Source organism: Miscanthus floridulus, chromosome 11 (assembly GCF_019320115.1).
Source record: "Miscanthus floridulus cultivar M001 chromosome 11, ASM1932011v1, whole genome shotgun sequence".
NCBI lineage: Eukaryota > Viridiplantae > Streptophyta > Magnoliopsida > Poales > Poaceae > Miscanthus > Miscanthus floridulus.
In genome coordinates, this window is record NC_089590.1 from 24,316,441 (window position 1) to 24,332,098 (window position 15,658).

Genomic DNA, 15,658 nt, shown 5'->3' on the forward strand with positions numbered 1-15,658 from the left:
GCAGGGGTCTAAAAAATTTTTGGACGATTTTGGGGGGGGGGGGGGGGGGGGATAGATTTAAAATGGTTAAATTGATTTACTTTTACTTGTGTGAGCATTTAAACATAGGCTAGATAATAAATTTATAAGAATAAAATCAACATCCAAGTTGGAATACATGCTTGAGCATTCATGCTGGTGCATATTTTGTGCTGAATCGAATTGGTTGTGTTTGATTTCAAAAGGGGATTCAAATTCATCTGAAAAAGGATTCAAAAGCTTGGAAAATAAAAAGAAAAGGGAAACTTTCTCTCTGCCTGGCTTCTGGCCTAGTCGGCCTGATCCTCTCTCCCGCAGCCCAGCTCGCGCAGCTAGCGTAGGCCCGCACTGACCTCTTCCCTTTTCTTCTTGGGCCGACAGGCCGCGGCCCAGGATGGCCAGCCCGCGAGTGCCCGCGCGTCGCAGCAGCCCGCCTCCTTGTGCCACCGACAGCTAGGGCCCGCACCCGTCTTCCTCTCTGAGTCGGCAACGAAGTGGACACCGACCCAGTGTTGATCCACGCGATTTCCTCGCGTCACGGTGCAATCCGCACGCCCGTGTCGTCTATAAAGCCCCCAGCGTCCGCGTCCGCGACGCCCTCTGCAACCCTAAGCGAACCGCCGCCTTCACTCACGCGCTCAAGTTCGCAGCAGCACCCGGAACCCTAGCCGCAAGGCATCGAAGCTGCTGAGCTTGTTCCTGACGTTCCGTAGCTCTTTCGTCACCGTAAGCCAGAGGCCGAGCTTCGTACTAATCTCGCGAAGCCGCCGGACGTTTCCTCTCTCTGTTTTTCGCTCGGATTTGGTCTCTGACCATCGCCGAACCTTGCAGAGTGCCGCCGTCCACCACCGCGAGCGGCACGTCGTCCTTGGATCGCCTCAACTCACGCCGTTGCCCTAGGTGAGTTGCCTTCGATCTCCTCTGTCGAATCGTACCGGTCCTGTGCAATTTGGTGCACGAAATCGCCCAAGCCGATTACGTCGGCGAGCTCCCCACAGCCGGTAATGGCCGCCACCGCGCCGGCGTACTATGCCGGCCGGCCAGCTCTCTTTTTCCCCCTGGATCTGATCTCAGCCGTCCGATCTGGATCGGACGATCCATAATGGAAGATACCCCTTCGTGTGGCACTTTTGTTAAAGAGCCCCTGCGGTTTTTAAATATAGAACCCGCAGACCCATGGCGTATTCCAGTGAATACGTTTTCTCATTTTTGAAAATGTATTTTCTAATTTGCAGTTTCAAATGGAAGTTCTAATTAATTACAGTTTTGCCACTGCCTTTAATTGCTCATAACTTCTTCGTTTTAACTCCAAATTGATCCGTTCAACTTGCGTTAGATTCATCTTTCCGAGATCTATCTGTTCATATAATTTGTCACCATGTTTTTGAACTTTAAATTTCGAGTTTAGATTTGATCTATTTCTTTAATAGGGAAACTTGTTTTAATCCTAACTTTCTCGTTGTAACTCCGTTTTTCGTGATCTTCGCGTCTGTGTGATCGTAGCAACGTGTAGAATAGTTTTATGAACTTTTCAAAACTGGTTGTTTCAGTTGGTGTACTGTTCTAATTAAATTTATTTGTTTGCCTTGTGTATGATTGCTCGGATGATTGTATGTTGCTGCTTGGTGTTGTTGATCGAGTTCAGACGGTGAGGTTTACATTGGTGATCAAGAGAACTTCTACGACCAGCAAGACCAGCAAGACTTTCAGGAGAACTCCGATCAAGGCAAGTATAGCTAAGGACCTTCCTTATTGTCCTATTCATGTGATACACTAAAATTCATTTGCATGTGTCCACTTTGTTACCCTATGTAGGAAATCCTAGAATTTGATCTTGAATACCTTGAAACCTGGATTTATGCATTTGGGTAGTGTTATGCTAGCGCTAAACAATAACCATGATCTTGATACTTGACTGATAATTGAGCTTTAAACAATTTAAGATGACTTGTTAGCAATGACAGGAGGGTTTAATTCCCTCTCCTCGAGGGCTTATTTGTAAGTGATCATCCGGGACTTATAGTACAGCTGTGAGGGCTACATGGCTCTGGCTTTAGTTGCTTGGGAGACCTTTTATAGCTGGCTTAGAGGATACTGCGAGTTGGGTATAGGACAGCCTCTGTCCTGTTGTGTCTTGCTATGGAAGCAGCCTTTTATTGGAAGGGGGGTTCCTACATCCGATGACCCTGCGGCCCTTCCCGGTTAGACGAACTTCTAAGTAGCTTTATGTGGTTTTCGGTGTCTGGACGTAATTAACCCATGCACTTGTAAAACCATAACTCACAGTGAAAGTGTACACCTCTGCGCAGAGTTAATAAACTGGTATACTAGCCGTGCTCACGGTCACGAGCGCCAAGGGATTCTTACACCATAAATGAGCTCTTATTTAATTGTGCTTAACTAAGTTGTCCTTAAGCTAATTGTTGTCTTAGTATAATGATCATGTGTTATGGGAATTATGGTACTACCTTGATGTTAATAAATGCTAAACTTGACCATACACATAAAAGCTACTTGCAGTTCAACCAGTGTCAGCTATTTGAGCCTCATGAACCCTTAGTTATCTTGTTAAGTACGACATGTACTTATGCCTTGCTTTATCTTTTATATTGGAAAAATCCCGGATGGGTAACAGATCAAGATTGGATTGAAGATTATCGTGAAGAGTATTAGGCTTGATGTTCACCAGTTGACGTCCCTGTTGGAGCTTCCGCAAGAGAGTTATCTTAGTAGTTATTATATTTATGCTTGAGACTATGTATTGAATACTTATTCGCTATGTAATAAACATTGTGTTGGTACAATTCACAATTTGTCCACTTATGTGTGCGACCGTTCCTGGGGTGCACATAAAACTTTTATACATCCTCTTTTGTTCTTGAAACTGGGTGTGACAGATTGGTAACAGAGCTCTGTTGACTGTAGGACGCAAGCCTAGTTAGAATGGTCGTTTTTAGTTTCCTTTGCTTCACTTGTTTCATGCTTTCCACCTCAATCTTGATATTTGCTAAAGTTTTGTGCTTCTTTTGTCTTATTCTATTATAAAATCAATTGAGTCTATTCTAATTAATTTGAAACTTCTATAGATGACACGTGACCGCAAGTCTGCCCGCTTGTACGTTGGATGCTTTCAACCACAGTGTGCTGTGTATGAGCCAATGGAGCCTAGAGAGGACGTCCAGAGGAAGAATTGGAAGAATGAGTTTGGAGAAGAGGTCCATTCTTCGCCAACTCCGATAGCTCAATCCCCAGCACGTGTGGAGGCCATTGACTTGACCAATGATGATGAAGATGAAGTACTCCAGCCACTGCCTCGTATAGGTTGGACTGACAAGTTAAGCATCAAGAAGCCTGATAACAATGCCTTCTACCATGACTTGCTGACAATTATGTTGGAGTGCTATTATCCAGACCTGCAAGCCACTCTGGAGTATCACACTATGGAGCACAGTCATCCCCTGGTTGGATCATCTTGGGATACTCGGTTGCTGATCAAGACCCCAAATACTCGCAAGATAGATGCAGTTGTCACCCACCATGTAAGTCGGGCTACCGCGGAAAGAAGCATGGAGGATGTTGCTTCCATTGCACTTGCCTACTACCGAGGCCGACTCTCTGATGATAAGAAGGACGATGGACTCTTGTATTATCCATGCTATCTTCCGAAGGAAAATACTTGGACCATAGAGGTCGTGGTAAAAGGATCGAAGACTCTTGAGGCCACCGTTGAGTTAAACCGTGAACTCACATATGGTGGGAGCGTTAAAAGAAGAGCTGAAGAAGGCACAAGACATGATCAAAGAATACCAGAAAGAGATTGATGGCCTTAACGCCGAGTTAGGCTGTCCCAAGCTGTTTGAGAAGTTGGATGAGCCCGCCACTAAGAAGAACGCCGCCCCTTAAGTTTATGAAACCGTTGTAATAGGCACGTTTTTAGTATCGTGAGTCGAGTCGAGTCTTTTAAGTGTTTGTGAACTAATGGTGTGCTAGCTGGATTATTATTGTGAGTTATGTGTGATTTGGATCTTTGTGATGAGTGCTGGAACTTTGTGGGCATGTCCATGAGTTCCTTAGCTAAAATATTAAGGTTAAAATTGCTATAATAAATAATTCGGGTTGGTCTATCCTGTCTCCTTGCTTGCTGTTTTCTGGAACAGTCAGTGATGTTTTGGTTATAACTTTTCACCTGTTCGAGCAATGGTCATGAAATTTTACTGGGAGTATCTAGACTTCTGTGTCTTTCCAATGGCACAAGAATCACCTTTTTATCTGTTCGTATCTGAGAGTTATGACTGTCACAATATGAACTTCTGTGCTGTCTGGAATCTGAGGACAGTTTCTGTTGTGGTCTGTTTTTTATTAATGTAACGTCAGAATCAGAAAATGTGGTCTACATGAAAGTTGTAGATAATTGCTTAAGCTTTCCAACCATATAAAGATCATCTTATTTGGATACCTGGAACTCGAGTTATGATAGTTTTTCTGACCTGCTGATTCTGCATCACGTCCAGAAATTTTCAGAATTGCCTATATCTTACATATTGGTGATGTTTCGTGTTGGATTGCAGATGTCTGGCCGTGGAGGAAATAGAGGACGTGGGAGAGGTGCTCCACCACCCCCACCACCACCCATGACCGCAGCAGAGGTGTTGGCGATGCAAGGACAGTTTATGCAATCCATGATGTAGTTCTTTCAGAACCAACCTATGGGAGCACCAGCACCTCCACCACCAAGAGACAAGCGGAGGGAATTCATGCAAGGACATCCTCCAGTTTTCTCTCATGCCGCTAACCCCTTGGAGGCAGATGATTGGCTATGCGCAGTGGAGAAACAACTCAACATCGCTCAGTGTGATGATCAACAAAAGGTGTTGTATGCATCGGGACAGCTTCAGGGAGCAGCTCAGACTTGGTGGGAGTCGTATCAGTCTGCTCGTCCCAACAATGCTCCTGCTATCACTTGGCTAGAATTTGTGAGGGATTTCAAGGCACACCATATTCCAGATGGTTTGATGGAGCTCAAGCAGGAGGAATTCAGATCTCTCAGAATGGGTTCTATGTCTGTCAGTGAGTATCACGACAAGTTTGCTCAGTTGGCTCGCTATGCTCCTAATGACGTGAGGGAGGATGCTGACAAGCAACGTCTCTTCCTCAAGGGAATTTACTATGATCTCAGGTTGCAGTTGGCTGGTAACACATATGCTAATTTCCAGCAGTTGGTGAATCACGCTATTGTGCTTGACAATATGCGATTGGAGAGGGACAAGAAGAGAAAGATGAAGGGATAGGTCTCCGGAAGCAACACACGCCCGCGCTATAATAATCAGCAGAGGTATCAAGGTCTAGTCAGTCAGTGGAACCGTGGTCGGTTTCCCCAACGCTCTCAGAACCAACAGCAGAATTGGAACCAGCGTACACCGCAGCAAATGGGCAATCAGACTCCACGCCAGGGAACGCCCAACAGTACCCCGATGAAGAGTAGTGCACCTAGCACTCCCAATAGGTGTTTCAGGTGTGGAGATGTGGGACACTATGCTAACCATTGCCCTCAGAAGCCGAATCAACAGACACCTCAGAAGCAGAATAGCAACCAGAAGCCCGTGTACAACACTGGAAGAGTGAACCATGTGGCGCTTGAGACTGTGGTTGGAGCACCAGAAGTTATGATGGGTACGTTCAACATCAACTCTATCCTCGCTAATGTTCTTTTTGACTCTGGAGCTTCGCATTCTTTTATTTCACAAGCATTTGTTAGAACACATAGCATACCTTTAATTGCAATGAAGACCCAAATGCTAGTAAATTCACCAGGGGGATCAATACCTGCTGCACATTGTTGCCCTTTAGCAAGTCTTACCTTAAGGGGGGTAGACTTCATAGTCAGTCCTATTGTGTTGAGAACTTTTGGGATCGATGTGATTCTGGGTATGGATTGGATGAAAGAACACCGAGCTGTGATTCAGTGTCAGGAGAGAGTTGTAGCAGTGACAACACCAAAGGGAGATCGAATCAGTGTTGGCGTGACAGTGCAGCCACCACCAACAGCTACAGTGAATCAACTAGATGAGGATGCTAATCCCCAGGACCATGTTGTGGAGGAGTTTCCAGATGTCTTCCCCAATGATTTGCCAGGTATGCCACCTGACCGTGACATTGAGTTTATAATTGAATTATTACCTGGTACTGCACCTATAGCTAAGAGACCATATAGAATGGGGGTTAATGAATTAGAAGAACTTAAGAAACAATTGAAAGAGTTGTCAGATAAAGGGTTCATACGACCTAGTGCATCACCTTGGGGAGCGCCTGTGATCTTTGTTGACAAGAAGGATGGAACACAACGTATGTGTGTGGATTATCGATCTCTTAATGAGGTAACTATCAAGAACAAGTACCCGTTGCCTAGAATTGATGACTTGTTTGATTAGTTGAGAGGTCCTTGTGTGTTTTCTAAGATTGATCTGTGTTCTGGTTATCATCAACTAAAGATTCAGAATACTGATATACCAAAAACAGCTTTTACTACGAGGTATGGGTTATATGAGTATACAGTTATGTCGTTTGGTTTGACCAATGCACCTGCCTACTTTATGTATATGATGAATAAGGTGTTTATGGAGTATCTTGATAAGTTTGTGGTAGTATTCATTGATGACATACCGGTGTTCTCTAAGACTGGAGATGATCATGCTGAACATCTGAGATTGGTGCTACAGAAGCTTAGAGAGCATAGGCTATATGCTAAGCGTAGTAAGTGTGAATTCTGGTTAAGAGAAGTCTCTTTTCTTGGACATGTTGTTTCTAATGGTGGTATAGCAGTGGATCCAAGCAAGGTGAAGGATATACTGAATTAGAAGCCACCTACTGATGTAAGTGAGATCCGTAGCTTTCTTGGTTTAGCTGGATATTATCGAAGATTCATTGAAGGTTTCTCCAAGCTTGCTAAACCCATGACAGCCCTGTTAGAGAAGAATGCTAAGTTTGAGTGGTCTAGTAAGTGCCAAGCTAGTTTTGAGGAATTAAAGAAGCGGTTGACAACAGCTCTAGTGCTGATTTTGCCTGATCTAAGTAAGAAGTTCTCTATCTATTGTGATGCATCTCGTCAAGGTTTGGGATGTGTTCTTATGCAAGAGGGTAGAGTTGTTGCATATGCATCAAGGTAGTTGAGGAAGCATGAAGTGAATTATCCTACTCATGATTTGGAGTTAGCAGCTATGGTTCATGCATTAAAGATCTGGAGACATTATCTGATTGGGCATAAGAGTGATATCTTTACCGATCATAAGAGTTTGAAGTACATATTCACTCAGACGGATCTGAATTTGAGACAACGTCGTTGGTTGGAGTTAATCAAGGATTATGATCTAGAAGTGCACTATCATCCTGGTAAGGCAAACGTTGTGGCCGATGCTCTTAGCAGAAAGAGATATGACGCTAATTTTAAAAAGGGACCTGGGTCAGAGAAGTTGTGTGAAGAGTTGAAACACTTGAATCTTGGTATAGTTGCAAATATTATGGAGGTAGAAGTGACTCCTACGTTAGAGCAAGAGATACATAGAGGTTAGTTAGAGGATGAGAAGTTAAAAGAGATCGCAGAGAATGTAGTGATTGGGAAAGCACCCGGATTCACTATAGATGAGAATGGAATGTTGTGGTTTGGGAAAAGGATCTGTGTGCCTGAAGTGAAATCTATTTGTGATGCAATTTTGCGGGAGGCACATGAGTCAGCTTACTCTATTCATCCTGGAAGTACTAAGATGTATCTAGATCTTAAAGAAAAGTACTGGTGGTATGGATTAAAGAGAGATGTGGCTGAGTACGTAGCTTTGTGTGACACTTGTCAGAGAGTGAAAGCTGAGCACCAGAGACCTGCAGGATTGTTGCAACCAATGAAGATTCCAGAGTGGAAGTGGGAAGAAGTTGGTATGGACTTCATAGTAGGATTACCCCGTACCCAGAAAGGTTATGATTCGATATGGGTAATTGTGGATCGATTGACTAAAGTTGCCCATTTCTTACCTGTTAAGACTACTTATAATGGGCCAAAATTAGCAGAGCTATACATGGAAAGAATAGTGTGTCTGCATGGGGTTCCAAAGAAAATTGTGTCTGATAGAGGATCACAGTTTACCTCTCACTTTTGGAAACAAATCCATAGTTCTTTGGGTACAGCGTTGAACTTCAGTACCGCTTATCATCCTCAGACAGATGGGCAAACAGAAAGACTTAATCAGATACTAGAAGACATGTTGAGAGCTTGTGCTTTGCAGTATGGTACTAGTTGGGATAAAAGTTTACCATATGCAGAATTCTCCTACAATAATAGCTACCAGAATAGTCTGAAGATGGCACCGGTTGAAGCTTTGTATGGTCGTAAGTGTAGAACACCGTTGTTTTGGAATCAAACGGGAGAAAGTCAAGTCTTTGTACCAGATGTGCTTAGAAACGCTGAAGACCAAGTCAGAATGATTAGAGAGAACCTTAGAGTGGCACAAACTCGTCAGAAGAGTTATGTAGATAATCGAAGGAGAGAATTAGTTTTCGAAGAAGGAGATTATGTGTATTTGAAGGTGTCACCAATGAGGAGTGTAAAAAGGTTCAACATGAAAGGAAAGTTAGCACCAAGGTATGTTGGTCCTTTCAAAATTCTAAAGAGACGTGGAGAAGTGGCTTACCAGTTGGAATTGCCTGATAGTTTATCAGGAGTGCATGATGTGTTCCATGTGTCTCAGCTTAAGAAGTGTTTGCGTGTACCGGAAGAACAAATACCACTAGAGGAACTCGCTATGAAAGATGACCTTACTTATGAAGAGTTTCCGGTAAAGATTTTAGAGACAGCGGAAAGGGTTACAAGGAGCAGAATTATTAAGATGTGTAAGGTTCAGTGGAATCAGTACTCGGAAGCAGAGGCAACTTGGGAAAGAGAAGATGAATTGAGAAAGACACACTCGCAGTTGTTTGAGTAAGCACAACCTCATCTCGAGGATGAGATTCTCTTAAGGGGGGTAGAATTGTAACACCCTAAAATTTGGATAGATTTAAACTGGTTAAATTGATTTACTTTTACTTGTGTGAGCATTTAAACATAGGATAAATAATAAATTTATAAGAATAAAATCAACATCCAAGTTGGAATACATGCTTGAGCATTCATGCTGGTGCATATTTTGTGCTGAATCAAATTGGTTGTGTTTGATTTCAAAAGGGGATTCAAATTCATCTGAAAAGGATTCAAAAGCTTGGAAAATAAAAAAGAAAAGGGAAACTTTCTCTCTGCCTGGCTTCTGGCCCAGTCGGCCTGATCCTCTCTCCCGCAGCCCAGCTTGCGCAGCTAGCGTAGGCCCGCACTGGCCTCTTCCCTTTTCTTCTTGGGCCGATAGGCCGCGGCCCAGGATGGACAGCCCGCGAGTGCCCGCGCGTCGCAGCAGCCCGCCTCCTTGTGCCACCAACAGCTGGGGCCCGCACCCGGCTTCCTCTCTGAGTCGGCAACGAAGTGGACACCGACCCGGTGTTGATCCACGCGATTTCCTCGTGTCACGGTGCAATCCGCACGCCCGTGTCGTCTATAAAGCCCCCAGCGTACGCGTCCGCGACGCCCTCTGCAACCCTAAGCGAACCGCCGCCTTCACTCATGCGCTCAAGTTCGCAGCAGCACCCGGAACCCTAGCCGCAAGGCATCGAAGCTGCTCAGCTTGTTCCTGACGTTCCGCAGCTCCTTCATCACCGTAAGCCAGAGGCCGAGCTTCGTACTAATCTCGCGAAGCCGCCGGACGTTTCCTCTCTCTGTTTTTCGCTCGGATTTGGTCTCTGAGCGTCGCTGAACCTTGCAGAGTGCCGTCGTCCACCACCGCGAGTGGCACGTCGTCCTTGGATCGCCTCAACTCACGCCGTTGCCCTAGGTGAGTTGCCTTTGATCTCCTCTGTCGAATCGTACCGGTCCTGTGCAATTTGGTGCACAAAATCGCCCAAGCCGATTATGCCGGCGAGCTCCCCACAGCCGGTAATGGCCGCCACCGCGCCGACGTACTGTGTCGGCCGGCCAGCTCTCTTTTTCCCCTGGATCTGATCTCAGCCGTTCGATCTCGATCGGACGATCCATAATGGAAGATACCCCTTCGCGTGGCACTTTTGTTAAAGAGCCCCTACGGTTTTTAAATATAGAACCCGCAGTCCCATGGCGTATTCCAGTGAATACATTTTCTCGTTTTTGAAAATGTATTTTCTAATTTGCAGATTCAAATGGAAGTTCTAATTAATTATAGTTTTGCCACTGCCTTTAATTGCTCATAACTTCTTCGTTTTAACTCCAAATTGATCTGTTCAACTTGCGTTAGATTCGTCTTTCCGAGATCTATCTGTTCATATAATTTGTCACCATATTTTTGAACTTTAAATTTTGAGTTTAGATTTGATCTATTTCTTTAATAGGGAAACTTGTTTTAATCCTAACTTTCTCGTTGTAACTCCGTTTTTCGTGATCTTCGTGTCTGTGTGATCGTAGCAATGTGTAGAATAGTTTTATGAACTTTTCAAAACTGGTTGTTTCAGTTGGTGTACTGTTCTAATTAAATTTATTTGTTTGCCTCGTGTATGATTGCTCGGATGATTGTATGTTGCTGCTTGGTGTTGTTGATCGAGTTCAGACGGTGAGGTTTACATTGGTGATCAAGAGAACTTCTACGACCAGCAAGACCAGCAAGACTTTCAGGAGAACTCCGATCAAGGCAAGTATAGCTAAGGACCTTCCTTGTTGTCCTATTCATGTGATACACTAAAATTCATTTGCATGTGTCCACTTTGTTACCCTATGTAGGAAATCCTAGAATTTGATCTTGAATACCTTGAAACCTGGATTTATGCATTTGGGTAGTGTTATGCTAGCGCTAAACAATAACCATGATCTTGATACTTGACTGATAATTGAGCTTTAAACAATTTAAGATGACTTGTTAGCAATGACAGGAGGGTTTAATTCCCTCTCCTCGAGGGCTTATTTGTAAGTGATCATCCAGGACTTATAGTACAGCTGTGAGGGCTACATGGCTCTAGCTTTAGTTGCTTGGGAGACCTTTTCTAGCTGGCTTAGAGGATACTGCGAGTTGGGTATAGGACAGCCTCTGTCCTGTTGTGTCTTGCTATGGAAGCAGCCTTTTATTGGAAGGAGGGTTCCTATATCCGATGACCCTACGGCCCTTCCCGGTTAGACGAACTTCTAAGTAGCTTTATGTGGTTTTTGGTGTCTGGACGTAATTAACCCATGCACTTGTAAAACCATGACTCACAGTGAAAGTGTACACCTCTGCGCAGAGTTAATAAACTGGTATACTAGTCGTGCTCACGGTCACGAGCGGCCAAGGGATTCTTACACCATAAATGAGCTCTTGTTTAATTGTGCTTAACTAAGTTGTCCTTAAGCTAATTGTTGTCTTAGTATAATGATCATGTGTTATGGGAATTATGGTACTACCTTGATGCTAATAAATGCTAAACTTGACCATACACATAAAAGCTACTTGCAGTTCAACCAGTGTCAGCTATTTGAGCCTCATGAACCCTTAGTTATCTTGTTAAGTACGACATGTACTTATGCCTTGCTTTATCTTTTATATTGGAAAAATCTCAAATGGGTAACAGATCAAGATTGGATTGAAGATTATCGTGAAGAGTATTAGGCTTGATGTTCACCAGTTGACGTCCCTGTTGGAGCTTCCGCAAGAGAGTTATCTTAGTAGTTATTATATTTATGCTTGAGACTATGTATTGAATACTTATTCGCTATGTAATAAACATTATGTTGGTACAATTCACAATTTGTCCACTTATGTGTGCAACCGTTTCTGGGGTGCGCATAAGACTTTTATACATCCTCTTTTGTTCTTGAAACTGGGTGTGACAACCGTTTTCTACTTTTTTAGTTTTTATTTGGGATATCCTGTTTTTGAAATACCGTATATACCGTTTTTTGGCCCACTAAGTCCAACTCAACTAGGGCAAGTCGGAATCTTAAAAAAAATATTTTTTTCATACAATCTAGGATGAATATGATTTTTAGATGAAAATTATAGCTCTCGACGAGATCTATAACTTTATAGTTTTAAGTTTTTTCATTTGAGGTCGCTTAGGATGATAAAAAAGTTAAACAAAGTTTCAGCAGTATATATATTAATCGCATACAAGCGTTTATCGCCATAGAAAAAATATATCTTTCTTATACAGTGTCAAATGGAGATACTTTTTATATAAAAGTTGTAGCACTTGTTAATTGTTATGCATGTGGTCATGCACTTGTTAATTGTTATGCCATTGGTCCTACAGGTCGGTCTTCCGTATTGATCTTTTATATACCGACCGTGATCGACATAATTCTGCTTGAATGAGTTTGTTTTCGAAATTCTCGATATTCCGTAAGTTTGTATTTGTTTTCATGTCTGACTTTATCGCTTTCGCTTTCCTATTCAAATGTAGAAGTAGAAAACAGTTGAAGGGTTTCCGACCATTTCTGTCCGTTTTCATCTCTATTCTCTTCTATGTTGACTTCATCAAACTCTTCCAAAAAAAAACTACACCCCAAAGAAACTCCTACACTAGGTCCCTTTGCAAAAAGGGACTTATAAAAACCTTTGGTCATGAACATGTCCATTAGGACCTTCTAAGTGATCTATTGTTTTCTTTTTACTTCTTTGATTTGCTATACAACATGGAAATAGGCTGTATTCCAATGTCCTTCCAGAATCTCTCTATCTCTATACCTCGGCCTAATTTTAATTTCTTGCATTCTCCAAAACTTAGCCAACTCTGATTCTAAAACCCCCGTCCTCTCTGGTTCTGAATCAATCAGACTTCTCAATTCAGCCAACTCTTCAAACCTACCATATTCTCTTGACAACTGAACCTTCTACTTATTCATTTCAGCAATCTGGTTAGAACCCAGCCTCTAACTAACCTTCTGAAAGTTTTTTTTTTTTGACGTTAAACCTTCTGAAAGTTCTAACTCTAAATTGCCAAATATCCATACTCTTCTTAGCATAGCAAGGAGTTTCCCAAGCTTTCTCGACTACTTTCCCAAAAGACTATTTCTAACCACTTCTCAAATCTAAATCTCTTATTAAAGTAAAGGTCTGGGTTGTCGTTTGACATTTTTTTTAAGAAAACTAGTATTTTCCTCAGTATGTGATCATAGTGTGATATGGACAAACATTGTAGATGGAAGGAGCATGGAATCACAATCATTTTCGTTTTGGAAAAAACTAGATCATTTTGGAACAGATACAATACTACTAAGCTCATTGCGAAAAACAACAAAAATGGATACACGCCGGTTATTTAGAAGTCAGGCTTCCATGGCATCAATCAATCCTCTCAATTACTCGTGGTCTTGAGTGGACATCAGGGCACATCGAGCTGTACAAGAGCAGCCTCTATTGTCGGTTTTAATTGAGCACCACCCATTTCTTCAATCTGCATATCAAAAACACTTCTATGTTAGCCTTCAAAAAAACACTTCTATGTTTCAGAAAAAACAGCTTGCACGACAACTAATATTGGCATCAGTATAGATTCGGCATAGATGTCCTGTGGTTTTTTATCTCCGTTGAAATTGATAATTGCAATCGTCTTTGTTTCCCACTAGAAGATTACCGCCATATTATGTCTAAACATAATCTCCAGCTAGCCAGAGCCTGTCCTGAAAGACACAACAGGTGTATGGAAATCCATTGTGCTTCACTTAGAGCCCGTTTGGTATGCTAGAGCAGTTCCAATTTTGCCTTGAAACATAAGTATCGCTGTCAAACAAAAAAAAGTATAGTGTTTCGTTCTAGAAACAGAAGGAACGATTCTGCTTTTGACACTACATGGATGAATTGACTCAAACTTGGTATCGCGCTAGAAACGTATCAATGCTTCCTTATTAGCCCGCTCTACCCTGTGACCACCCTCTGCATCTCACAGTCTAGTGGTGGCGGCCTTTTCTAAGCTCTAGTCCGTGGCCATGGAGGCACACCCATGACCTAGCGGTGGCGGCCTTCTACGAGCTCCCGTCCGTAGCCTTGGAGGCACACCGTCGGTTTCCACCTCCAGCTCCGCCCCCTTTGGATCCCACTCCTCTCGGACAGAATGGTCTTTGTACATCTCCATTCCCACACGGGCTTGGCCATAGAGAAGTTCAAGGGACAGAGAAAGAGCAACAATGGCAGACATTCCACTTATGACCATGTGCACGCCGAAGGAGAAGAAATGTGAAAGTGCCATGTGCACGCCAGTGGAGAAGAAATGTGAATGTGAAAGTGCCATGTGCACGCCAGTGGAGAAGAAATGTGAACTAACACCTTTCCCAAATTATAGGTCGTTTTGACTTTTCTACGTACATAACTTTTACTATACACCTAGATAAACGATATGTCTACAAACCTAATAAAAGTTATGTATCTAGAAAAGCCAAAACATATATGAGCACAACCACTAAATTTTACAACAGACAGGAATTGTAGAAAAATGTTCAATTTAACATAGGCAGCTATATTTGTCATTTTAATTACTGTCATGTTTTTTGAGAATTAGAATCCAACGTACAAACTAAACAGTTCACAAAGTGATTTTGATTCTAGGAGAAATGTTTCTAATGAAAAACTGAATCTGAAGCATTTTTAGGAGAATCTATAACACTACCAAACGGTCCTCTGTCCTCCCTATGCTTCAAATATAGTCAAAACTAAGGTTGATGTACATGGTACCCTATCTCGCCTTCCTATGTCTATAGCAACTCCTTGCTGTTGGACCTAGAGGTGCAAGATTTAATTTTACAAGTTATCTGCATAACTTGTAAAAATTAAACTATTTACGAGTTCGTGAATCGTCTTGCATCCATGACTAGATCCACTTCCGCCCTCCCCTTCAATCTGTTGTAGTAAACAACTTTATCCACCCATTTCCTTGTGACTCGAAATGATGGTAGTTTCGCAAACCTGATGTGCAGCAAATGTGATTAAGGCATCTTATTAAATTCAACTAAATTCTCAAATAACAGCTAAATATCTCCTTTTTTGTTAATTAAATAGTTTTAACTATACACAATAAACAGGCAAAGTTAAAAAGGTTTGATTTGAAACAAAAGACACCTCAATTTTGGAACGGACAGTGTAGAACTCCAAAGAGTAACTTACAAAAGTGGTAAATCCCCCTATCTCGCACTTCATGTCTTTTGTTCTTGCAAGTCACGTCTCACAACCCATCGGTCATCCCAGAAGTGAAGATTTAATTGAAAGTTAAAGAGACCACGAAATTATATGGAAATATATCATGTGTGAATGTGGTTGTGAGTCAAGAGTTTAATTTATAGTCCTACGATGACGAATGAAGCCATAGAAGTAAACGCGGTGCTATACAATATTGACACGTGGCGGTCACACGTTTTTGGCATAAATCTAGAGAATTTCTACAAAAATTATCAATAACGAGAAGAATGTCTCCCACATTGCTACGGGAATCGCTGGTGCAATTATACTACTTATATTTACTAATATGATTGAATAAATATCATAATACATGTTAGTGGATGATTTTTAGCTTTTTGACGTGGACAACTAAATATATATTAGTAAATGATGTGGTTTGCTAATGTAAATAGCTTGAATGAAGATAT